Here is a 25000-nt window from a genome sequence, read left to right on the forward strand (position 1 = left end):
AGTTCTGGCTGTCTAGTCAATATGGAGACAAAATATCTAAAGCATAGTGCCCCGTGTGAGGATCGAACTCACGACCTTCAGATTATGAGACTGACGCGCTACCTACTGCGCTAACGAGGCAAGCTTCTAGCAAGGATGTGCCAAACTTACTTACTGAAAGCAATAAGGTTCTTCTTTTTCCACATTGACAACGTCTTATGAGAACAACACTTCCCATATGGTCTAGCGGTTAGGATTCCTGGTTTTCACCCAGGCGGCCCGGGTACGACTCCCGGTATGGGAATGCTGCTTTTTCTGTACTATCTCTGACATTCAAAGGCCGACAGTTGTTTGCATAAAAAAGCAGTTCAGGTAAAATTTGCACTTTGCAGCCAAAGTTGCAAAACGTTAGGGTCTTGGCACTTCATTTCAAACTCTTGCACAACACTTTTATAGGTTTCATAGCTCAAACTATTCTCAACTATCATTTTTTACTTCAAAATGTCGAGGAACTCAAAAACTCGTATGGCCTGTCCTTTGGCCTCCAATTTCCATTCTAATCTGTAGAATTTAACAACTGAATGGCAAATTTCTCAAGCTCCCCAGTCAAAAAAAAAGGAGTGAACTGTACCCTATCTGAGGGAAAACCTCATAATCATCAGAATAAGCCACTAGCTCCTAACTACTGTTCAAATGAGTCAAGTTTAAACTGTTGAAAGGAAAAAGTTTTTTAATCAAAGCAACACTCTTTTTTTTTTTTTTTTTTTTTACGCCTCTCATTTTTTCTGTGACTCTTTGGGTTATCCCATTTGACCAAGCAACCAGTATTCTTAGTTTACTGGTTCGATTCCTGCTATGGGATTGCCACTTTTTCTGTAATAAGTCACGCATTGAAATGTCGACACAAGCCATGCATACAGTCAGTCTAGCTTGGATTTGCTCTTTGCAGCAAAAAATGCTGACCACAATAGATTTTGGACATTCATTCCATTCTTTTGCTCAATACTCCATTTGAATTCATATCACAAATCATTTTTACTTTTGACTTTTAACTATTTGGTTTCAAAGGATCCAAAACCCCCTTCCTTTATATCTGACGTTTTTTGGTACTGAGTGGATACAGTTCTGGCTGTCTAGTCAATATGGAGACAAAATATCTAAAGCATAGTGCCCCGTGTGAGGATCGAACTCACGACCTTCAGATTATGAGACTGACGCGCTACCTACTGCGCTAACGAGGCAAGCTTCTAGCAAGGATGTGCCAAACTTACTTACTGAAAGCAATAAGGTTCTTCTTTTTCCACATTGACAACGTCTTATGAGAACAACACTTCCCATATGGTCTAGCGGTTAGGATTCCTGGTTTTCACCCAGGCGGCCCGGGTACGACTCCCGGTATGGGAATGCTGCTTTTTCTGTACTATCTCTGACATTCAAAGGCCGACAATTGTTTGCATAAAAAAGCAGTTCAGGTAAAATTTGCACTTTGCAGCCAAAGTTGCAAAACGTTAGGGTCTTGGCACTTCATTTAAAACTCTTGCACAACACTTTTATAGGTTTCATAGCTCAAACTATTCTCAACTATCATTTTTTACTTCAAAATGTCGAGGAACTCAAAAACTCGTATGGCCTGTCCTTTGGCCTCCAATTTCCATTCTAATCTGTAGAATTTAACAACTGAATGGCAAATTTCTCAAGCTCCCCAGTCAAAAAAAAAGGAGTGAACTGTACCCTATCTGAGGGAAAACCTCATAATCATCAGAATAAGCCACTAGCTCCTAACTACTGTTCAAATGAGTCAAGTTTAAACTGTTGAAAGGAAAAAGTTTTTTAATCAAAGCAACACTGCAACACTCTATTTTTTTTTCTTTTTTTTTTTTTTTTTTTTTTTTTTTTTTTACGCCTCTCATTTTTTCTGCGACTCTTTGGGTTATCCCATTTGACCAAGCAACCAGTATTCTTAGTTTACTGGTTCGATTCCTGCTATGGGATTGCCACTTTTTCTGTAATAAGTCACGCATTGAAATGTCGACACAAGCCATGCATACAGTCAGTCTAGCTTGGATTTGCTCTTTGCAGCAAAAAATGCTGACCACAATAGATTTTGGACATTCATTCTATTCTTTTGCTCAATACTCCATTTGAATTCATATCACAAATCATTTTTACTTTTGACTTTTAACTATTTGGTTTCAAAGGATCCAAAACCCCCTTCCTTTATATCTGACGTTTTTTGGTACTGAGTGGATACAGTTCTGGCTGTCTAGTCAATATGGAGACAAAATATCTAAAGCATAGTGCCCCGTGTGAGGATCGAACTCACGACCTTCAGATTATGAGACTGACGCGCTACCTACTGCGCTAACGAGGCAAGCTTCTAGCAAGGATGTGCCAAACTTACTTACTGAAAGCAATAAGGTTCTTCTTTTTCCACATTGACAACGTCTTATGAGAACAACACTTCCCATATGGTCTAGCGGTTAGGATTCCTGGTTTTCACCCAGGCGGCCCGGGTACGACTCCCGGTATGGGAATGCTGCTTTTTCTGTACTATCTCTGACATTCAAAGGCCGACAATTGTTTGCATAAAAAAGCAGTTCAGGTAAAATTTGCACTTTGCAGCCAAAGTTGCAAAACGTTAGGGTCTTGGCACTTCATTTCAAACTCTTGCACAACACTTTTATAGGTTTCATAGCTCAAACTATTCTCAACTATCATTTTTTACTTCAAAATGTCGAGGAACTCAAAAACTCGTATGGCCTGTCCTTTGGCCTCCAATTTTTATTCTAATCTGTAGAATTTAACAACTGAATGGCAAATTTCTCAAGCTCCCCAGTCAAAAAAAAAGGAGTGAACTGTACCCTATCTGAGGGAAAACCTCATAATCATCAGAATAAGCCACTAGCTCCTAACTACTGTTCAAATGAGTCAAGTTTAAACTGTTGAAAGGAAAAAGTTTTTTAATCAAAGCAACACTCTTTTTTTTTTTTTTTTTTTTTTTTTTTTTACGCCTCTCATTTTTTCTGTGACTCTTTGGGTTATCCCATTTGACCAAGCAACCAGTATTCTTAGTTTACTGGTTCGATTCCTGCTATGGGATTGCCACTTTTTCTGTAATAAGTCACGCATTGAAATGTCGACACAAGCCATGCATACAGTCAGTCTAGCTTGGATTTGCTCTTTGCAGCAAAAAATGCTGACCACAATAGATTTTGGACATTCATTCTATTCTTTTGCTCAATACTCCATTTGAATTCATATCACAAATCATTTTTACTTTTGACTTTTAACTATTTGGTTTCAAAGGATCCAAAACCCCCTTCCTTTATATCTGACGTTTTTTGGTACTGAGTGGATACAGTTCTGGCTGTCTAGTCAATATGGAGACAAAATATCTAAAGCATAGTGCCCCGTGTGAGGATCGAACTCACGACCTTCAGATTATGAGACTGACGCGCTACCTACTGCGCTAACGAGGCAAGCTTCTAGCAAGGATGTGCCAAACTTACTTACTGAAAGCAATAAGGTTCTTCTTTTTCCACATTGACAACGTCTTATGAGAACAACACTTCCCATATGGTCTAGCGGTTAGGATTCCTGGTTTTCACCCAGGCGGCCCGGGTACGACTCCCGGTATGGGAATGCTGCTTTTTCTGTACTATCTCTGACATTCAAAGGCCGACAGTTGTTTGCATAAAAAAGCAGTTCAGGTAAAATTTGCACTTTGCAGCCAAAGTTGCAAAACGTTAGGGTCTTGGCACTTCATTTCAAACTCTTGCACAACACTTTTATAGGTTTCATAGCTCAAACTATTCTCAACTATCATTTTTTACTTCAAAATGTCGAGGAACTCAAAAACTCGTATGGCCTGTCCTTTGGCCTCCAATTTCCATTCTAATCTGTAGAATTTAACAACTGAATGGCAAATTTCTCAAGCTCCCCAGTCAAAAAAAAAGGAGTGAACTGTACCCTATCTGAGGGAAAACCTCATAATCATCAGAATAAGCCACTAGCTCCTAACTACTGTTCAAATGAGTCAAGTTTAAACTGTTGAAAGGAAAAAGTTTTTTAATCAAAGCAACACTCTTTTTTTTTTTTTTTTTTTTTTTTTTTTTTTTTTTTACGCCTCTCATTTTTTCTGTGACTCTTTGGGTTATCCCATTTGACCAAGCAACCAGTATTCTTAGTTTACTGGTTCGATTCCTGCTATGGGATTGCCACTTTTTCTGTAATAAGTCACGCATTGAAATGTCGACACAAGCCATGCATACAGTCAGTCTAGCTTGGATTTGCTCTTTGCAGCAAAAAATGCTGACCACAATAGATTTTGGACATTCATTCTATTCTTTTGCTCAATACTCCATTTGAATTCATATCACAAATCATTTTTACTTTTGACTTTTAACTATTTGGTTTCAAAGGATCCAAAACCCCCTTCCTTTATATCTGACGTTTTTTGGTACTGAGTGGATACAGTTCTGGCTGTCTAGTCAATATGGAGACAAAATATCTAAAGCATAGTGCCCCGTGTGAGGATCGAACTCACGACCTTCAGATTATGAGACTGACGCGCTACCTACTGCGCTAACGAGGCAAGCTTCTAGCAAGGATGTGCCAAACTTACTTACTGAAAGCAATAAGGTTCTTCTTTTTCCACATTGACAACGTCTTATGAGAACAACACTTCCCATATGGTCTAGCGGTTAGGATTCCTGGTTTTCACCCAGGCGGCCCGGGTACGACTCCCGGTATGGGAATGCTGCTTTTTCTGTACTATCTCTGACATTCAAAGGCCGACAATTGTTTGCATAAAAAAGCAGTTCAGGTAAAATTTGCACTTTGCAGCCAAAGTTGCAAAACGTTAGGGTCTTGGCACTTCATTTCAAACTCTTGCACAACACTTTTATAGGTTTCATAGCTCAAACTATTCTCAACTATCATTTTTTACTTCAAAATGTCGAGGAACTCAAAAACTCGTATGGCCTGTCCTTTGGCCTCCAATTTTTATTCTAATCTGTAGAATTTAACAACTGAATGGCAAATTTCTCAAGCTCCCCAGTCAAAAAAAAAGGAGTGAACTGTACCCTATCTGAGGGAAAACCTCATAATCATCAGAATAAGCCACTAGCTCCTAACTACTGTTGAAATGAGTCAAGTTTAAACTGTTGAAAGGAAAAAGTTTTTTAATCAAAGCAACACTGCAACACTCTTTTTTTTTTTTTTTTTTTTTACGCCTCTCATTTTTTCTGCGACTCTTTGGGTTATCCCATTTGACCAAGCAACCAGTATTCTTAGTTTACTGGTTCGATTCCTGCTATGGGATTGCCACTTTTTCTGTAATAAGTCACGCATTGAAATGTCGACACAAGCCATGCATACAGTCAGTCTAGCTTGGATTTGCTCTTTGCAGCAAAAAATGCTGACCACAATAGATTTTGGACATTCATTCTATTCTTTTGCTCAATACTCCATTTGAATTCATATCACAAATCATTTTTACTTTTGACTTTTAACTATTTGGTTTCAAAGGATCCAAAACCCTCTTCCTTTATATCTGACGTTTTTTGGTACTGAGTGGATACAGTTCTGGCTGTCTAGTCAATATGGAGACAAAATATCTAAAGCATAGTGCCCCGTGTGAGGATCGAACTCACGACCTTCAGATTATGAGACTGACGCGCTACCTACTGCGCTAACGAGGCAAGCTTCTAGCAAGGATGTGCCAAACTTACTTACTGAAAGCAATAAGGTTCTTCTTTTTCCACATTGACAACGTCTTATGAGAACAACACTTCCCATATGGTCTAGCGGTTAGGATTCCTGGTTTTCACCCAGGCGGCCCGGGTACGACTCCCGGTATGGGAATGCTGCTTTTTCTGTACTATCTCTGACATTCAAAGGCCGACAGTTGTTTGCATAAAAAAGCAGTTCAGGTAAAATTTGCACTTTGCAGCCAAAGTTGCAAAACGTTAGGGTCTTGGCACTTCATTTCAAACTCTTGCACAACACTTTTATAGGTTTCATAGCTCAAACTATTCTCAACTATCATTTTTTACTTCAAAATGTCGAGGAACTCAAAAACTCGTATGGCCTGTCCTTTGGCCTCCAATTTCCATTCTAATCTGTAGAATTTAACAACTGAATGGCAAATTTCTCAAGCTCCCCAGTCAAAAAAAAAAGGAGTGAACTGTACCCTATCTGAGGGAAAACCTCATAATCATCAGAATAAGCCACTAGCTCCTAACTACTGTTCAAATGAGTCAAGTTTAAACTGTTGAAAGGAAAAAGTTTTTTAATCAAAGCAACACTCTTTTTTTTTTTTACGCCTCTCATTTTTTCTGCGACTCTTTGGGTTATCCCATTTGACCAAGCAACCAGTATTCTTAGTTTACTGGTTCGATTCCTGCTATGGGATTGCCACTTTTTCTGTAATAAGTCACGCATTGAAATGTCGACACAAGCCATGCATACAGTCAGTCTAGCTTGGATTTGCTCTTTGCAGCAAAAAATGCTGACCACAATAGATTTTGGACATTCATTCTATTCTTTTGCTCAATACTCCATTTGAATTCATATCACAAATCATTTTTACTTTTGACTTTTAACTATTTGGTTTCAAAGGATCCAAAACCCCCTTCCTTTATATCTGACGTTTTTTGGTACTGAGTGGATACAGTTCTGGCTGTCTAGTCAATATGGAGACAAAATATCTAAAGCATAGTGCCCCGTGTGAGGATCGAACTCACGACCTTCAGATTATGAGACTGACGCGCTACCTACTGCGCTAACGAGGCAAGCTTCTAGCAAGGATGTGCCAAACTTACTTACTGAAAGCAATAAGGTTCTTCTTTTTCCACATTGACAACGTCCTATGAGAACAACACTTCCCATATGGTCTAGCGGTTAGGATTCCTGGTTTTCACCCAGGCGGCCCGGGTACGACTCCCGGTATGGGAATGCTGCTTCTTCTGTACTATCTCTGACATTCAAAGGCCGACAGTTGTTTGCATAAAAAAGCAGTTCAGGTAAAATTTGCACTTTGCAGCCAAAGTTGCAAAACGTTAGGGTCTTGGCACTTCATTTCAAACTCTTGCACAACACTTTTATAGGTTTCATAGCTCAAACTATTCTCAACTATCATTTTTTACTTCAAAATGTCGAGGAACTCAAAAACTCGTATGGCCTGTCCTTTGGCCTCCAATTTCCATTCTAATCTGTAGAATTTAACAACTGAATGGCAAATTTCTCAAGCTCCCCAGTCAAAAAAAAAGGAGTGAACTGTACCCTATCTGAGGGAAAACCTCATAATCATCAGAATAAGCCACTAGCTCCTAACTACTGTTCAAATGAGTCAAGTTTAAACTGTTGAAAGGAAAAAGTTTTTTAATCAAAGCAACACTCTTTTTTTTTTTTTTTTTTTTTTTTTTTTACGCCTCTCATTTTTTCTGTGACTCTTTGGGTTATCCCATTTGACCAAGCAACCAGTATTCTTAGTTTAACGGTTTGATTCCTGCTATGGGATTGCCACTTTTTCTGTAATAAGTCACGCATTGAAATGTCGACACAAGCCATGCATACAGTCAGTCTAGCTTGGATTTGCTCTTTGCAGCAAAAAATGCTGACCACAATAGATTTTGGACATTCATTCTATTCTTTTGCTCAATACTCCATTTGAATTCATATCACAAATCATTTTTACTTTTGACTTTTAACTATTTGGTTTCAAAGGATCCAAAACCCCCTTCCTTTATATCTGACGTTTTTTGGTACTGAGTGGATACAGTTCTGGCTGTCTAGTCAATATGGAGACAAAATATCTAAAGCATAGTGCCCCGTGTGAGGATCGAACTCACGACCTTCAGATTATGAGACTGACGCGCTACCTACTGCGCTAACGAGGCAAGCTTCTAGCAAGGATGTGCCAAACTTACTTACTGAAAGCAATAAGGTTCTTCTTTTTCCACATTGACAACGTCTTATGAGAACAACACTTCCCATATGGTCTAGCGGTTAGGATTCCTGGTTTTCACCCAGGCGGCCCGGGTACGACTCCCGGTATGGGAATGCTGCTTCTTCTGTACTTTCTCTGACATTCAAAGGCCGACAGTTGTTTGCATAAAAAAGCAGTTCAGGTAAAATTTGCACTTTGCAGCCAAAGTTGCAAAACGTTAGGGTCTTGGCACTTCATTTCAAACTCTTGCACAACACTTTTATAGGTTTCATAGCTCAAACTATTCTCAACTATCATTTTTTACTTCAAAATGTCGAGGAACTCAAAAACTCGTATGGCCTGTCCTTTGGCCTCCAATTTCCATTCTAATCTGTAGAATTTAACAACTGAATGGCAAATTTCTCAAGCTCCCCAGTCAAAAAAAAAGGAGTGAACTGTACCCTATCTGAGGGAAAACCTCATAATCATCAGAATAAGCCACTAGCTACTAACTACTGTTCAAATGAGTCAAGTTTAAACTGTTGAAAGGAAAAAGTTTTTTAATCAAAGCAACACTCTTTTTTTTTTTTTTTTTTTTTTTTTTTTTTTTTTTTTTTTTTTTTTACGCCTCTCATTTTTTCTGTGACTCTTTGGGTTATCCCATTTGACCAAGCAACCAGTATTCTTAGTTTAACGGTTTGATTCCTGCTATGGGATTGCCACTTTTTCTGTAATAAGTCACGCATTGAAATGTCGACACAAGCCATGCATACAGTCAGTCTAGCTTGGATTTGCTCTTTGCAGCAAAAAATGCTGACCACAATAGATTTTGGACATTCATTCTATTCTTTTGCTCAATACTCCATTTGAATTCATATCACAAATCATTTTTACTTTTGACTTTTAACTATTTGGTTTCAAAGGATCCAAAACCCCCTTCCTTTATATCTGACGTTTTTTGGTACTGAGTGGATACAGTTCTGGCTGTCTAGTCAATATGGAGACAAAATATCTAAAGCATAGTGCCCCGTGTGAGGATCGAACTCACGACCTTCAGATTATGAGACTGACGCGCTACCTACTGCGCTAACGAGGCAAGCGTCTAGCAAGGATGTGCCAAACTTACTTACTGAAAGCAATTAAGTTCTTCTTTTTCCACATTGACAACGTCTTATGAGAACAACACTTCCCATATGGTCTAGCGGTTAGGATTCCTGGTTTTCACCCAGGCGGCCCGCCTCTCATTTTTTCTGTGACTCTTTGGGTTATCCCATTTGACCAAGCAACCAGTATTCTTAGTTTACTGGTTCGATTCCTGCTATGGGATTGCCACTTTTTCTGTAATAAGTCACGCATTGAAATGTCGACACAAGCCATGCATACAGTCAGTCTAGCTTGGATTTGCTCTTTGCAGCAAAAAATGCTGACCACAATAGATTTTGGACATTCATTCCATTCTTTTGCTCAATACTCCATTTGAATTCATATCACAAATCATTTTTACTTTTGACTTTTAACTATTTGGTTTCAAAGGATCCAAAACCCCCTTCCTTTATATCTGACGTTTTTTGGTACTGAGTGGATACAGTTCTGGCTGTCTAGTCAAGATGGAGACAAAATATCTAAAGCATAGTGCCCCGTGTGAGGATCAAACTCACGACCTTCAGATTATGAGACTGACGCGCTACCTACTGCGCTAACGAGGCAAGCTTCTAACAAGGATGTGCCAAACTTACTTACTGAAAGCAATTCAGTTCTTCTTTTTCCACATTGACAACGTCTTATGAGAACAACGCTTCCCATATGGTCTAGCGGTTAGGATTCCTGGTTTTCACCCAGGCGGCCCGGTTCGACTCCCGGTATGGGAATGCTGCTTTTTCTGTACTATCTCTGACATTCAAAGGCCGACAGTTGTTTGCATAAAAAAGCAGTTCAGGTAAAATTTGCACTTTGCAGCCAAAGTTGCAAAACGTTAGGGTCTTGGCACTTCATTTCAAACTCTTGCACAACACTTTTATAGGTTTCATAGCTCAAACTATTCTCAACTATCATTTTTTACTTCAAAATGTCGAGGAACTCAAAAACTCGTATGGCCTGTCCTTTGGCCTCCAATTTCCATTCTAATCTGTAGAATTTAACAACTGAATGGCAAATTTCTCAAGCTCCCCAGTCAAAAAAAAAGGAGTGAACTGTACCCTATCTGAGGGAAAACCTCATAATCATCAGAATAAGCCACTAGCTCCTAACTACTGTTCAAATGAGTCAAGTTTAAACTGTTGAAAGGAAAAAGTTTTTTAATCAAAGCAACACTCTTTTTTTTTTTTTTTTTTTTTTTTTTTACGCCTCTCATTTTTTCTGTGACTCTTTGGGTTATCCCATTTGACCAAGCAACCAGTATTCTTAGTTTACTGGTTCGATTCCTGCTATGGGATTGCCACTTTTTCTGTAATAAGTCACGCATTGAAATGTCGACACAAGCCATGCATACAGTCAGTCTAGCTTGGATTTGCTCTTTGCAGCAAAAAATGCTGACCACAATAGATTTTGGACATTCATTCCATTCTTTTGCTCAATACTCCATTTGAATTCATATCACAAATCATTTTTACTTTTGACTTTTAACTATTTGGTTTCAAAGGATCCAAAACCCCCTTCCTTTATATCTGACGTTTTTTGGTACTGAGTGGATACAGTTCTGGCTGTCTAGTCAAGATGGAGACAAAATATCTAAAGCATAGTGCCCCGTGTGAGGATCGAACTCACGACCTTCAGATTATGAGACTGACGCGCTACCTACTGCACTAACGAGGCAAGCTTCTAGCAAGGATGTGCCAAACTTACTTACTGAAAGCAATTCAGTTCTTCTTTTTCCACATTGACAACGTCTTATGAGAACAACGCTTCCCATATGGTCTAGCGGTTAGGATTCCTGGTTTTCACCCAGGCGGCCCGGTTCGACTCCCGCTATGGGAATGCTGCTTTTTCTGTACTATCTCTGACATTCAAAGGTCGACAGTTGTTTGCATAAAAAAGCAGTTCAGGTAAAATTTGCACTTTGCAGCCAAAGTTGCAAAACGTTAGGGTCTTGGCACTTCATTTCAAACTCTTGCACAACACTTTTATAGGTTTCATAGCTCAAACTATTCTCAACTATCATTTTTTACTTCAAAATGTCGAGGAACTCAAAAACTCGTATGGCCTGTCCTTTGGCCTCCAATTTCCATTCTAATCTGTAGAATTTAACAACTGAATGGCAAATTTCTCAAGCTCCCCAGTCAAAAAAAAAGGAGTGAACTGTACCCTATCTGAGGGAAAACCTCATAATCATCAGAATAAGCCACTAGCTCCTAACTACTGTTCAAATGAGTCAAGTTTAAACTGTTGAAAGGAAAAAGTTTTTTAATCAAAGCAACACTCTTTTTTTTTTTTTTTTTTTTTTTTTACGCCTCTCATTTTTTCTGTGACTCTTTGGGTTATCCCATTTGACCAAGCAACCAGTATTCTTAGTTTAACGGTTTGATTCCTGCTATGGGATTGCCACTTTTTCTGTAATAAGTCACGCATTGAAATGTCGACACAAGCCATGCATACAGTCAGTCTAGCTTGGATTTGCTCTTTGCAGCAAAAAATGCTGACCACAATAGATTTTGGACATTCATTCTATTCTTTTGCTCAATACTCCATTTGAATTCATATCACAAATCATTTTTACTTTTGACTTTTAACTATTTGGTTTCAAAGGATCCAAAACCCCCTTCCTTTATATCTGACGTTTTTTGGTACTGAGTGGATACAGTTCTGGCTGTCTAGTCAATATGGAGACAAAATATCTAAAGCATAGTGCCCCGTGTGAGGATCGAACTCACGACCTTCAGATTATGAGACTGACGCGCTACCTACTGCGCTAACGAGGCAAGCGTCTAGCAAGGATGTGCCAAACTTACTTACTGAAAGCAATTAAGTTCTTCTTCTTCCACATTGACAACGTCTTATGAGAACAACACTTCCCATATGGTCTAGCGGTTAGGATTCCTGGTTTTCACCCAGGCGGCCCGCCTCTCATTTTTTCTGTGACTCTTTGGGTTATCCCATTTGACCAAGCAACCAGTATTCTTAGTTTACTGGTTCGATTCCTGCTATGGGATTGCCACTTTTTCTGTAATAAGTCACGCATTGAAATGTCGACACAAGCCATGCATACAGTCAGTCTAGCTTGGATTTGCTCTTTGCAGCAAAAAATGCTGACCACAATAGATTTTGGACATTCATTCCATTCTTTTGCTCAATACTCCATTTGAATTCATATCACAAATCATTTTTACTTTTGACTTTTAACTATTTGGTTTCAAAGGATCCAAAACCCCCTTCCTTTATATCTGACGTTTTTTGGTACTGAGTGGATACAGTTCTGGCTGTCTAGTCAAGATGGAGACAAAATATCTAAAGCATAGTGCCCCGTGTGAGGATCAAACTCACGACCTTCAGATTATGAGACTGACGCGCTACCTACTGCGCTAACGAGGCAAGCTTCTAACAAGGATGTGCCAAACTTACTTACTGAAAGCAATTCAGTTCTTCTTTTTCCACATTGACAACGTCTTATGAGAACAACGCTTCCCATATGGTCTAGCGGTTAGGATTCCTGGTTTTCACCCAGGCGGCCCGGTTCGACTCCCGGTATGGGAATGCTGCTTTTTCTGTACTATCTCTGACATTCAAAGGCCGACAGTTGTTTGCATAAAAAAGCAGTTCAGGTAAAATTTGCACTTTGCAGCCAAAGTTGCAAAACGTTAGGGTCTTGGCACTTCATTTCAAACTCTTGCACAACACTTTTATAGGTTTCATAGCTCAAACTATTCTCAACTATCATTTTTTACTTCAAAATGTCGAGGAACTCAAAAACTCGTATGGCCTGTCCTTTGGCCTCCAATTTCCATTCTAATCTGTAGAATTTAACAACTGAATGGCAAATTTCTCAAGCTCCCCAGTCAAAAAAAAAGGAGTGAACTGTACCCTATCTGAGGGAAAACCTCATAATCATCAGAATAAGCCACTAGCTCCTAACTACTGTTCAAATGAGTCAAGTTTAAACTGTTGAAAGGAAAAAGTTTTTTAATCAAAGCAACACTCTTTTTTTTTTTTTTTTTTTTTTTTTTTTACGCCTCTCATTTTTTCTGTGACTCTTTGGGTTATCCCATTTGACCAAGCAACCAGTATTCTTAGTTTACTGGTTCGATTCCTGCTATGGGATTGCCACTTTTTCTGTAATAAGTCACGCATTGAAATGTCGACACAAGCCATGCATACAGTCAGTCTAGCTTGGATTTGCTCTTTGCAGCAAAACATGCTGACCACAATAGATTTTGGACATTCATTCCATTCTTTTGCTCAATACTCCATTTGAATTCATATCACAAATCATTTTTACTTTTGACTTTTAACTATTTGGTTTCAAAGGATCCAAAACCCCCTTCCTTTATATCTGACGTTTTTTGGTACTGAGTGGATACAGTTCTGGCTGTCTAGTCAAGATGGAGACAAAATATCTAAAGCATAGTGCCCCGTGTGAGGATCGAACTCACGACCTTCAGATTATGAGACTGACGCGCTACCTACTGCACTAACGAGGCAAGCTTCTAGCAAGGATGTGCCAAACTTACTTACTGAAAGCAATTCAGTTCTTCTTTTTCCACATTGACAACGTCTTATGAGAACAACGCTTCCCATATGGTCTAGCGGTTAGGATTCCTGGTTTTCACCCAGGCGGCCCGGTTCGACTCCCGCTATGGGAATGCTGCTTTTTCTGTACTATCTCTGACATTCAAAGGCCGACAGTTGTTTGCATAAAAAAGCAGTTCAGGTAAAATTTGCACTTTGCAGCCAAAGTTGCAAAACGTTAGGGTCTTGGCACTTCATTTCAAACTCTTGCACAACACTTTTATAGGTTTCATAGCTCAAACTATTCTCAACTATCATTTTTTACTTCAAAATGTCGAGGAACTCAAAAACTCGTATGGCCTGTCCTTTGGCCTCCAATTTCCATTCTAATCTGTAGAATTTAACAACTGAATGGCAAATTTCTCAAGCTCCCCAGTAAAAAAAAAAGGAGTGAACTGTACCCTATCTGAGGGAAAACCTCATAATCATCAGAATAAGCCACTAGCTCCTAACTACTGTTCAAATGAGTCAAGTTTAAACTGTTGAAAGGAAAAAGTTTTTTAATCAAAGCAACACTCTTTTTTTTTTTTTTTTTTTTTTTTTTTTTTTTTTTTTTTTTTTACGCCTCTCATTTTTTCTGTGACTCTTTGGGTTATCCCATTTGACCAAGCAACCAGTATTCTTAGTTTTCTGGTTCGATTCCTGCTATGGGATTGCCACTTTTTCTGTAATAAGTCACGCATTGAAATGTCGACACAAGCCATGCATACAGTCAGTCTAGCTTGGATTTGCTCTTTGCAGCAAAAAATGCTGACCACAATAGATTTTGGACATTCATTCCATTCTTTTGCTCAATACTCCATTTGAATTCATATCACAAATCATTTTTACTTTTGACTTTTAACTATTTGGTTTCAAAGGATCCAAAACCCCCTTCCTTTATATCTGACGTTTTTTGGTACTGAGTGGATACAGTTTTGGCTGTCTAGTCAAGATGGAGACAAAATATCTAAAGCATAGTGCCCCGTGTGAGGATCGAACTCACGACCTTCAGATTATGAGACTGACGCGCTACCTACTGCGCTAACGAGGCAAGCTTCTAGCAAGGATGTGCCAAACTTACTTACTGAAAGCAATTCAGTTCTTCTTTTTCCACATTGACAACGTCTTATGAGAACAACGCTTCCCATATGGTCTAGCGGTTAGGATTCCTGGTTTTCACCCAGGCGGCCCGGTTCGACTCCCGGTATGGGAATGCTGCTTTTTCTGTACTATCTCTGACATTCAAAGGCCGACAGTTGTTTGCATAAAAAAGCAGTTCAGGTAAAATTTGCACTTTGCAGCCAAAGTTGCAAAACGTTAGGGTCTTGGCACTTCATTTCAAACTCTTGCACAACACTTTTATAGGTTTCATAGCTCAAACTATTCTCAACTATCATTTTTTACTTCAAAATGTCGAGGAACTCAAAAACTCGTATGGCCTGTCCTTTGGCCTCCAATTTCCATTCTAATCTGTAGAATTTAACAACTGAATGGCAAATTTCTCAAGCTCCCCAGTCAAAAAAAAAGGAGTGAACTGTACCCTATCTGAGGGAAAACCTCATAATCATCAGAATAAGCCACTAGCTCCTAACTACTGTTCAAATGAGTCAAGTTTAAACTGTTGAAAGGAAAAAGTTTTTTAATCAAAGCAACACTCTTTTTTTTTTTTTTTTTTTTTTTTTTTTTACGCCTCTCATTTTTTCTGTGACTCTTTGGGTTATCCCATTTGACCAAGCAACCAGTATTCTTAGCTTACTGGTTCGATTCCTGCTATGGGATTGCCACTTTTTCTGTAATAAGTCACGCATTGAAATGTCGACACAAGCCATGCATACAGTCAGTCTAGCTTGGATTTGCTCTTTGCAGCAAAAAATGCTGACCACAATAGATTTTGGACATTCATTCCATTCTTTTGCTCAATACTCCATTTGAATTCATATCACAAATCATTTTTACTTTTGACTTTTAACTATTTGGTTTCAAAGGATCCAAAACCCCCTTCCTTTATATCTGACGTTTTTTGGTACTGAGTGGATACAGTTCTGGCTGTCTAGTCAAGATGGAGACAAAATATCTAAAGCATAGTGCCCCGTGTGAGGATCGAACTCACGACCTTCAGATTATGAGACTGACGCGCTACCTACTGCACTAACGAGGCAAGCTTCTAGCAAGGATGTGCCAAACTTACTTACTGAAAGCAATTCAGTTCTTCTTTTTCCACATTGACAACGTCTTATGAGAACAACGCTTCCCATATGGTCTAGCGGTTAGGATTCCTGGTTTTCACCCAGGCAGCCCGGTTCGACTCCCGCTATGGGAATGCTGCTTTTTCTGTACTATCTCTGACATTCAAAGGTCGACAGTTGTTTGCATAAAAAAGCAGTTCAGGTAAAATTTGCACTTTGCAGCCAAAGTTGCAAAACGTTAGGGTCTTGGCACTTCATTTCAAACTCTTGCACAACACTTTTATAGGTTTCATAGCTCAAACTATTCTCAACTATCATTTTTTACTTCAAAATGTCGAGGAACTCAAAAACTCGTATGGCCTGTCCTTTGGCCTCCAATTTCCATTCTAATCTGTAGAATTTAACAACTGAATGGCAAATTTCTCAAGCTCCCCAGTCAAAAAAAAAGGAGTGAACTGTACCCTATCTGAGGGAAAACCTCATAATCATCAGAATAAGCCACTAGCTCCTAACTACTGTTCAAATGAGTCAAGTTTAAACTGTTGAAAGGAAAAAGTTTTTTAATCAAAGCAACACTCTTTTTTTTTTTTTTTTTTTTTTTTTACGCCTCTCATTTTTTCTGTGACTCTTTGGGTTATCCCATTTGACCAAGCAACCAGTATTCTTAGTTTAACGGTTTGATTCCTGCTATGGGATTGCCACTTTTTCTGTAATAAGTCACGCATTGAAATGTCGACACAAGCCATGCATACAGTCAGTCTAGCTTGGATTTGCTCTTTGCAGCAAAAAATGCTGACCACAATAGATTTTGGACATTCATTCTATTCTTTTGCTCAATACTCCATTTGAATTCATATCACAAATCATTTTTACTTTTGACTTTTAACTATTTGGTTTCAAAGGATCCAAAACCCCCTTCCTTTATATCTGACGTTTTTTGGTACTGAGTGGATACAGTTCTGGCTGTCTAGTCAATATGGAGACAAAATATCTAAAGCATAGTGCCCCGTGTGAGGATCGAACTCACGACCTTCAGATTATGAGACTGACGCGCTACCTACTGCGCTAACGAGGCAAGCGTCTAGCAAGGATGTGCCAAACTTACTTACTGAAAGCAATTAAGTTCTTCTTCTTCCACATTGACAACGTCTTATGAGAACAACACTTCCCATATGGTCTAGCGGTTAGGATTCCTGGTTTTCACCCAGGCGGCCCCCCTCTCATTTTTTCTGTGACTCTTTGGGTTATCCCATTTGACCAAGCAACCAGTATTCTTAGTTTACTGGTTCGATTCCTGCTATGGGATTGCCACTTTTTCTGTAATAAGTCACGCATTGAAATGTCGACACAAGCCATGCATACAGTCAGTCTAGCTTGGATTTGCTCTTTGCAGCAAAAAATGCTGACCACAATAGATTTTGGACATTCATTCCATTCTTTTGCTCAATACTCCATTTGAATTCATATCACAAATCATTTTTACTTTTGACTTTTAACTATTTGGTTTCAAAGGATCCAAAACCCCCTTCCTTTATATCTGACGTTTTTTGGTACTGAGTGGATACAGTTCTGGCTGTCTAGTCAAGATGGAGACAAAATATCTAAAGCATAGTGCCCCGTGTGAGGATCAAACTCACGACCTTCAGATTATGAGACTGACGCGCTACCTACTGCGCTAACGAGGCAAGCTTCTAACAAGGATGTGCCAAACTTACTTACTGAAAGCAATTCAGTTCTTCTTTTTCCACATTGACAACGTCTTATGAGAACAACGCTTCCCATATGGTCTAGCGGTTAGGATTCCTGGTTTTCACCCAGGCGGCCCGGTTCGACTCCCGGTATGGGAATGCTGCTTTTTCTGTACTATCTCTGACATTCAAAGGCCGACAGTTGTTTGCATAAAAAAGCAGTTCAGGTAAAATTTGCACTTTGCAGCCAAAGTTGCAAAACGTTAGGGTCTTGGCACTTCATTTCAAACTCTTGCACAACACTTTTATAGGTTTCATAGCTCAAACTATTCTCAACTATCATTTTTTACTTCAAAATGTCGAGGAACTCAAAAACTCGTATGGCCTGTCCTTTGGCCTCCAATTTCCATTCTAATCTGTAGAATTTAACAACTGAATGGCAAATTTCTCAAGCTCCCCAGTCAAAAAAAAAGGAGTGAACTGTACCCTATCTGAGGGAAAACCTCATAATCATCAGAATAAGCCACTAGCTCCTAACTACTGTTCAAATGAGTCAAGTTTAAACTGTTGAAAGGAAAAAGTTTTTTAATCAAAGCAACACTCTTTTTTTTTTTTTTTTTTTTTTTTTTTTTACGCCTCTCATTTTTTCTGTGACTCTTTCTCTTTGGGTTATCCCATTTGACCAAGCAACCAGTATTCTTAGTTTACTGGTTCGATTCCTGCTATGGGATTGCCACTTTTTCTGTAATAAGTCACGCATTGAAATGTCGACACAAGCCATGCATACAGTCAGTCTAGCTTGGATTTGCTCTTTGCAGCAAAACATGCTGACCACAATAGATTTTGGACATTCATTCCATTCTTTTGCTCAATACTCCATTTGAATTCATATCACAAATCATTTTTACTTTTGACTTTTAACTATTTGGTTTCAAAGGATCCAAAACCCCCTTCCTTTATATCTGACGTTTTTTGGTACTGAGTGGATACAGTTCTGGCTGTCTAGTCAAGATGGAGACAAAATATCTAAAGCATAGTGCCCCGTGTGAGGATCGAACTCACGACCTTCAGATTATGAGACTGACGCGCTACCTACTGCACTAACGAGGCAAGCTTCTAGCAAGGATGTGCCAAACTTACTTACTGAAAGCAATTCAGTTCTTCTTTTTCCACATTGACAACGTCTTATGAGAACAACGCTTCCCATATGGTCTAGCGGTTAGGATTCCTGGTTTTCACCCAGGCGGCCCGGTTCGACTCCCGCTATGGGAATGCTGCTTTTTCTGTACTATCTCTGACATTCAAAGGCCGACAGTTGTTTGCATAAAAAAGCAGTTCAGGTAAAATTTGCACTTTGCAGCCAAAGTTGCAAAACGTTAGGGTCTTGGCACTTCATTTCAAACTCTTGCACAACACTTTTATAGGTTTCATAGCTCAAACTATTCTCAACTATCATTTTTTACTTCAAAATGTCGAGGAACTCAAAAACTCGTATGGCCTGTCCTTTGGCCTCCAATTTCCATTCTAATCTGTAGAATTTAACAACTGAATGGCAAATTTCTCAAGCTCCCCAGTAAAAAAAAAAGGAGTGAACTGTACCCTATCTGAGGGAAAACCTCATAATCATCAGAATAAGCCACTAGCTCCTAACTACTGTTCAAATGAGTCAAGTTTAAACTGTTGAAAGGAAAAAGTTTTTTAATCAAAGCAACACTCTTTTTTTTTTTTTTTTTTTTTTTTTTTTTTTTTTTTTTTTTTTACGCCTCTCATTTTTTCTGTGACTCTTTGGGTTATCCCATTTGACCAAGCAACCAGTATTCTTAGTTTTCTGGTTCGATTCCTGCTATGGGATTGCCACTTTTTCTGTAATAAGTCACGCATTGAAATGTCGACACAAGCCATGCATACAGTCAGTCTAGCTTGGATTTGCTCTTTGCAGCAAAAAATGCTGACCACAATAGATTTTGGACATTCATTCCATTCTTTTGCTCAATACTCCATTTGAATTCATATCACAAATCATTTTTACTTTTGACTTTTAACTATTTGGTTTCAAAGGATCCAAAACCCCCTTCCTTTATATCTGACGTTTTTTGGTACTGAGTGGATACAGTTTTGGCTGTCTAGTCAAGATGGAGACAAAATATCTAAAGCATAGTGCCCCGTGTGAGGATCGAACTCACGACCTTCAGATTATGAGACTGACGCGCTACCTACTGCGCTAACGAGGCAAGCTTCTAGCAAGGATGTGCCAAACTTACTTACTGAAAGCAATTCAGTTCTTCTTTTTCCACATTGACAACGTCTTATGAGAACAATGCTTCCCATATGGTCTAGCGGTTAGGATTCCTGGTTTTCACCCAGGCGGCCCGGTTCGACTCCCGGTATGGGAATGCTGCTTTTTCTGTACTATCTCTGACATTCAAAGGCCGACAGTTGTTTGCATAAAAAAGCAGTTCAGGTAAAATTTGCACTTTGCAGCCAAAGTTGCAAAACGTTAGGGTCTTGGCACTTCATTTCAAACTCTTGCACAACACTTTTATAGGTTTCATAGCTCAAACTATTCTCAACTATCATTTTTTACTTCAAAATGTCGAGGAACTCAAAAACTCGTATGGCCTGTCCTTTGGCCTCCAATTTCCATTCTAATCTGTAGAATTTAACAACTGAATGGCAAATTTCTCAAGCTCCCCAGTCAAAAAAAAAGGAGTGAACTGTACCCTATCTGAGGGAAAACCTCATAATCATCAGAATAAGCCACTAGCTCCTAACTACTGTTCAAATGAGTCAAGTTTAAACTGTTGAAAGGAAAAAGTTTTTTAATCAAAGCAACACTCTTTTTTTTTTTTTTTTTTTTTTTTTTTTTACGCCTCTCATTTTTTCTGTGACTCTTTGGGTTATCCCATTTGACCAAGCAACCAGTATTCTTAGCTTACTGGTTCGATTCCTGCTATGGGATTGCCACTTTTTCTGTAATAAGTCACGCATTGAAATGTCGACACAAGCCATGCATACAGTCAGTCTAGCTTGGATTTGCTCTTTGCAGCAAAAAATGCTGACCACAATAGATTTTGGACATTCATTCCATTCTTTTGCTCAATACTCCATTTGAATTCATATCACAAATCATTTTTACTTTTGACTTTTAACTATTTGGTTTCAAAGGATCCAAAACCCCCTTCCTTTATATCTGACGTTTTTTGGTACTGAGTGGATACAGTTCTGGCTGTCTAGTCAAGATGGAGACAAAATATCTAAAGCATAGTGCCCCGTGTGAGGATCGAACTCACAACCTTCAGATTATGAGACTGACGCGCTACCTACTGCACTAACGAGGCAAGCTTCTAGCAAGGATGTGCCAAACTTACTTACTGAAAGCAATTCAGTTCTTCTTTTTCCACATTGACAACGTCTTATGAGAACAACGCTTCCCATATGGTCTAGCGGTTAGGATTCCTGGTTTTCACCCAGGCGGCCCGGTTCGACTCCCGCTATGGGAATGCTGCTTTTTCTGTACTATCTCTGACATTCAAAGGCCGACAGTTGTTTGCATAAAAAAGCAGTTCAGGTAAAATTTGCACTTTGCAGCCAAAGTTGCAAAACGTTAGGGTCTTGGCACTTCATTTCAAACTCTTGCACAACACTTTTATAGGTTTCATAGCTCAAACTATTCTCAACTATCATTTTTTACTTCAAAATGTCGAGGAACTCAAAAACTCGTATGGCCTGTCCTTTGGCCTCCAATTTCCATTCTAATCTGTAGAATTTAACAACTGAATGGCAAATTTCTCAAGCTCCCCAGTCAAAAAAAAAGGAGTGAACTGTACCCTATCTGAGGGAAAACCTCATAATCATCAGAATAAGCCACTAGCTCCTAACTACTGTTCAAATGAGTCAAGTTTAAACTGTTGAAAGGAAAAAGTTTTTTAATCAAAGCAACACTTTTTTTTTTTTTTTTTTTTTTTTTTACGCCTCTCATTTTTTCTGTGACTCTTTGGGTTATCCCATTTGACCAAGCAACCAGTATTCTTAGTTTTCTGGTTCGATTCCTGCTATGGGATTGCCACTTTTTCTGTAATAAGTCACGCATTGAAATGTCGACACAAGCCATGCATACAGTCAGTCTAGCTTGGATTTGCTCTTTGCAGCAAAAAATGCTGACCACAATAGATTTTGGACATTCATTCCATTCTTTTGCTCAATACTCCATTTGAATTCATATCACAAATCATTTTTACTTTTGACTTTTAACTATTTGGTTTCAAAGGATCCAAAACCCCCTTCCTTTATATCTGACGTTTTTTGGTACTGAGTGGATACAGTTTTGGCTGTCTAGTCAAGATGGAGACAAAATATCTAAAGCATAGTGCCCCGTGTGAGGATCGAACTCACGACCTTCAGATTATGAGACTGACGCGCTACCTACTGCGCTAACGAGGCAAGCTTCTAGCAAGGATGTGCCAAACTTACTTACTGAAAGCAATTCAGTTCTTCTTTTTCCACATTGACAACGTCTTATGAGAACAACGCTTCCCATATGGTCTAGCGGTTAGGATTCCTGGTTTTCACCCAGGCGGCCCGGTTCGACTCCCTTTATGGGAATGCTGCTTTTTCTGTACTATCTCTGACATTCAAAGGCCGACAGTTGTTTGCATAAAAAAGCAGTTCAGGTAAAATTTGCACTTTGCAGCCAAAGTTGCAAAACGTTAGGGTCTTGGCACTTCATTTCAAACTCTTGCACAACACTTTTATAGGTTTCATAGCTCAAACTATTCTCAACTATCATTTTTTACTTCAAAATGTCGAGGAACTCAAAAACTCGTATGGCCTGTCCTTTGGCCTCCAATTTCCATTCTAATCTGTAGAATTTAACAACTGAATGGCAAATTTCTCAAGCTCCCCAGTCAAAAAAAAAGGAGTGAACTGTACCCTATCTGAGGGAAAACCTCATAATCATCAGAATAAGCCACTAGCTCCTAACTACTGTTCAAATGAGTCAAGTTTAAACTGTTGAAAGGAAAAAGTTTTTTAATCAAAGCAACACTCTTTTTTTTTTTTTTTTTTTTTTTTTACGCCTCTCATTTTTTCTGTGACTCTTTGGGTTATCCCATTTGACCAAGCAACCAGTATTCTTAGCTTACTGGTTCGATTCCTGCTATGGGATTGCCACTTTTTCTGTAATAAGTCACGCATTGAAATGTCGACACAAGCCATGCATACAGTCAGTCTAGCTTGGATTTGCTCTTTGCAGCAAAAAATGCTGACCACAATAGATTTTGGACATTCATTCCATTCTTTTGCTCAATACTCCATTTGAATTCATATCACAAATCATTTTTACTTTTGACTTTTAACTATTTGGTTTCAAAGGATCCAAAACCCCCTTCCTTTATATCTGACGTTTTTTGGTACTGAGTGGATACAGTTCTGGCTGTCTAGTCAAGATGGAGACAAAATATCTAAAGCATAGTGCCCCGTGTGAGGATCGAACTCACGACCTTCAGATTATGAGACTGACGCGCTACCTACTGCACTAACGAGGCAAGCTTCTAGCAAGGATGTGCCAAACTTACTTACTGAAAGCAATTCAGTTCTTCTTTTTCCACATTGACAACGTCTTATGAGAACAACGCTTCCCATATGGTCTAGCGGTTAGGATTCCTGGTTTTCACCCAGGCGGCCCGGTTCGACTCCCGCTATGGGAATGCTGCTTTTTCTGTACTATCTCTGACATTCAAAGGCCGACAGTTGTTTGCATAAAAAAGCAGTTCAGGTAAAATTTGCACTTTGCAGCCAAAGTTGCAAAACGTTAGGGTCTTGGCACTTCATTTCAAACTCTTGCACAACACTTTTATAGGTTTCATAGCTCAAACTATTCTCAACTATCATTTTTTACTTCAAAATGTCGAGGAACTCAAAAACTCGTATGGCCTGTCCTTTGGCCTCCAATTTCCATTCTAATCTGTAGAATTTAACAACTGAATGGCAAATTTCTCAAGCTCCCCAGTCAAAAAAAAAGGAGTGAACTGTACCCTATCTGAGGGAAAACCTCATAATCATCAGAATAAGCCACTAGCTCCTAACTACTGTTCAAATGAGTCAAGTTTAAACTGTTGAAAGGAAAAAGTTTTTTAATCAAAGCAACACTCTTTTTTTTTTTTTTTTTTTTTTTTTTTTTTTTTACGCCTCTCATTTTTTCTGTGACTCTTTGGGTTATCCCATTTGACCAAGCAACCAGTATTCTTAGTTTAACGGTTTGATTCCTGCTATGGGATTGCCACTTTTTCTGTAATAAGTCACGCATTGAAATGTCGACACAAGCCATGCATACAGTCAGTCTAGCTTGGATTTGCTCTTTGCAGCAAAAAATGCTGACCACAATAGATTTTGGACATTCATTCTATTCTTTTGCTCAATACTCCATTTGAATTCATATCACAAATCATTTTTACTTTTGACTTTTAACTATTTGGTTTCAAAGGATCCAAAACCCCCTTCCTTTATATCTGACGTTTTTTGGTACTGAGTGGATACAGTTCTGGCTGTCTAGTCAATATGGAGACAAAATATCTAAAGCATAGTGCACCGTGTGAGGATCGAACTCACGACCTTCAGATTATGAGACTGACGCGCTACCTACTGCGCTAACGAGGCAAGCGTCTAGCAAGGATGTGCCAAACTTACTTACTGAAAGCAATTAAGTTCTTCTTTTTCCACATTGACAACGTCTTATGAGAACAACACTTCCCATATGGTCTAGCGGTTAGGATTCCTGGTTTTCACCCAGGCGGCCCGCCTCTCATTTTTTCTGTGACTCTTTGGGTTATCCCATTTGACCAAGCAACCAGTATTCTTAGTTTACTGGTTCGATTCCTGCTATGGGATTGCCACTTTTTCTGTAATAAGTCACGCATTGAAATGTCGACACAAGCCATGCATACAGTCAGTCTAGCTTGGATTTGCTCTTTGCAGCAAAAAATGCTGACCACAATAGATTTTGGACATTCATTCCATTCTTTTGCTCAATACTCCATTTGAATTCATATCACAAATCATTTTTACTTTTGACTTTTAACTATTTGGTTTCAAAGGATCCAAAACCCCCTTCCTTTATATCTGACGTTTTTTGGTACTGAGTGGATACAGTTCTGGCTGTCTAGTCAAGATGGAGACAAAATATCTAAAGCATAGTGCCCCGTGTGAGGATCGAACTCACGACCTTCAGATTATGAGACTGACGCGCTACCTACTGCACTAACGAGGCAAGCTTCTAGCAAGGATGTGCCAAACTTACTTACTGAAAGCAATTCAGTTCTTCTTTTTCCACATTGACAACGTCTTATGAGAACAACGCTTCCCATATGGTCTAGCGGTTAGGATTCCTGGTTTTCACCCAGGCGGCCCGGTTCGACTCCCGCTATGGGAATGCTGCTTTTTCTGTACTATCTCTGACATTCAAAGGCCGACAGTTGTTTGCATAAAAAAGCAGTTCAGGTAAAATTTGCACTTTGCAGCCA

At 39.0% G+C, this 25000-nt stretch overlaps 14 non-coding genes across 14 annotated transcripts; all 14 read right to left on the reverse strand.

Annotated features, from left to right (window-relative positions):
- Window positions 1-47: 47 nt before the first annotated feature.
- TRNAM-CAU (transfer RNA methionine (anticodon CAU)) lies at window positions 48-120 on the reverse strand. Its single transcript has one exon. It is a non-coding gene; the product is annotated as a tRNA-Met (tRNA).
- Window positions 121-1147: 1027 nt separating this feature from the next.
- Window positions 1148-1220, reverse strand: TRNAM-CAU (transfer RNA methionine (anticodon CAU)). Its single transcript has one exon. It is a non-coding gene; the product is annotated as a tRNA-Met (tRNA).
- Window positions 1221-2277: 1057 nt separating this feature from the next.
- On the reverse strand, window positions 2278-2350 carry TRNAM-CAU (transfer RNA methionine (anticodon CAU)). Its single transcript has one exon. It is a non-coding gene; the product is annotated as a tRNA-Met (tRNA).
- Window positions 2351-3385: 1035 nt separating this feature from the next.
- Window positions 3386-3458, reverse strand: TRNAM-CAU (transfer RNA methionine (anticodon CAU)). Its single transcript has one exon. It is a non-coding gene; the product is annotated as a tRNA-Met (tRNA).
- Window positions 3459-4500: 1042 nt separating this feature from the next.
- TRNAM-CAU (transfer RNA methionine (anticodon CAU)) lies at window positions 4501-4573 on the reverse strand. The gene has a single exon. It is a non-coding gene; the product is annotated as a tRNA-Met (tRNA).
- A 1035-nt stretch (window positions 4574-5608) lies between these two features.
- Window positions 5609-5681, reverse strand: TRNAM-CAU (transfer RNA methionine (anticodon CAU)). Its single transcript has one exon. It is a non-coding gene; the product is annotated as a tRNA-Met (tRNA).
- Window positions 5682-6700: 1019 nt separating this feature from the next.
- On the reverse strand, window positions 6701-6773 carry TRNAM-CAU (transfer RNA methionine (anticodon CAU)). The gene has a single exon. It is a non-coding gene; the product is annotated as a tRNA-Met (tRNA).
- Window positions 6774-7807: 1034 nt separating this feature from the next.
- On the reverse strand, window positions 7808-7880 carry TRNAM-CAU (transfer RNA methionine (anticodon CAU)). The gene has a single exon. It is a non-coding gene; the product is annotated as a tRNA-Met (tRNA).
- Window positions 7881-8932: 1052 nt separating this feature from the next.
- Window positions 8933-9005, reverse strand: TRNAM-CAU (transfer RNA methionine (anticodon CAU)). The gene has a single exon. It is a non-coding gene; the product is annotated as a tRNA-Met (tRNA).
- A 2745-nt stretch (window positions 9006-11750) lies between these two features.
- On the reverse strand, window positions 11751-11823 carry TRNAM-CAU (transfer RNA methionine (anticodon CAU)). The gene has a single exon. It is a non-coding gene; the product is annotated as a tRNA-Met (tRNA).
- A 2764-nt stretch (window positions 11824-14587) lies between these two features.
- TRNAM-CAU (transfer RNA methionine (anticodon CAU)) lies at window positions 14588-14660 on the reverse strand. Its single transcript has one exon. It is a non-coding gene; the product is annotated as a tRNA-Met (tRNA).
- Window positions 14661-16797: 2137 nt separating this feature from the next.
- Window positions 16798-16870, reverse strand: TRNAM-CAU (transfer RNA methionine (anticodon CAU)). Its single transcript has one exon. It is a non-coding gene; the product is annotated as a tRNA-Met (tRNA).
- A 2771-nt stretch (window positions 16871-19641) lies between these two features.
- TRNAM-CAU (transfer RNA methionine (anticodon CAU)) lies at window positions 19642-19714 on the reverse strand. Its single transcript has one exon. It is a non-coding gene; the product is annotated as a tRNA-Met (tRNA).
- Window positions 19715-21850: 2136 nt separating this feature from the next.
- Window positions 21851-21923, reverse strand: TRNAM-CAU (transfer RNA methionine (anticodon CAU)). Its single transcript has one exon. It is a non-coding gene; the product is annotated as a tRNA-Met (tRNA).
- Between the last annotated feature and the right edge of the window lie 3077 nt (window positions 21924-25000).

Source organism: Anomaloglossus baeobatrachus, chromosome 4 (genome assembly GCF_048569485.1).
Source record: "Anomaloglossus baeobatrachus isolate aAnoBae1 chromosome 4, aAnoBae1.hap1, whole genome shotgun sequence".
Taxonomy (NCBI): domain Eukaryota; kingdom Metazoa; phylum Chordata; class Amphibia; order Anura; family Aromobatidae; genus Anomaloglossus; species Anomaloglossus baeobatrachus.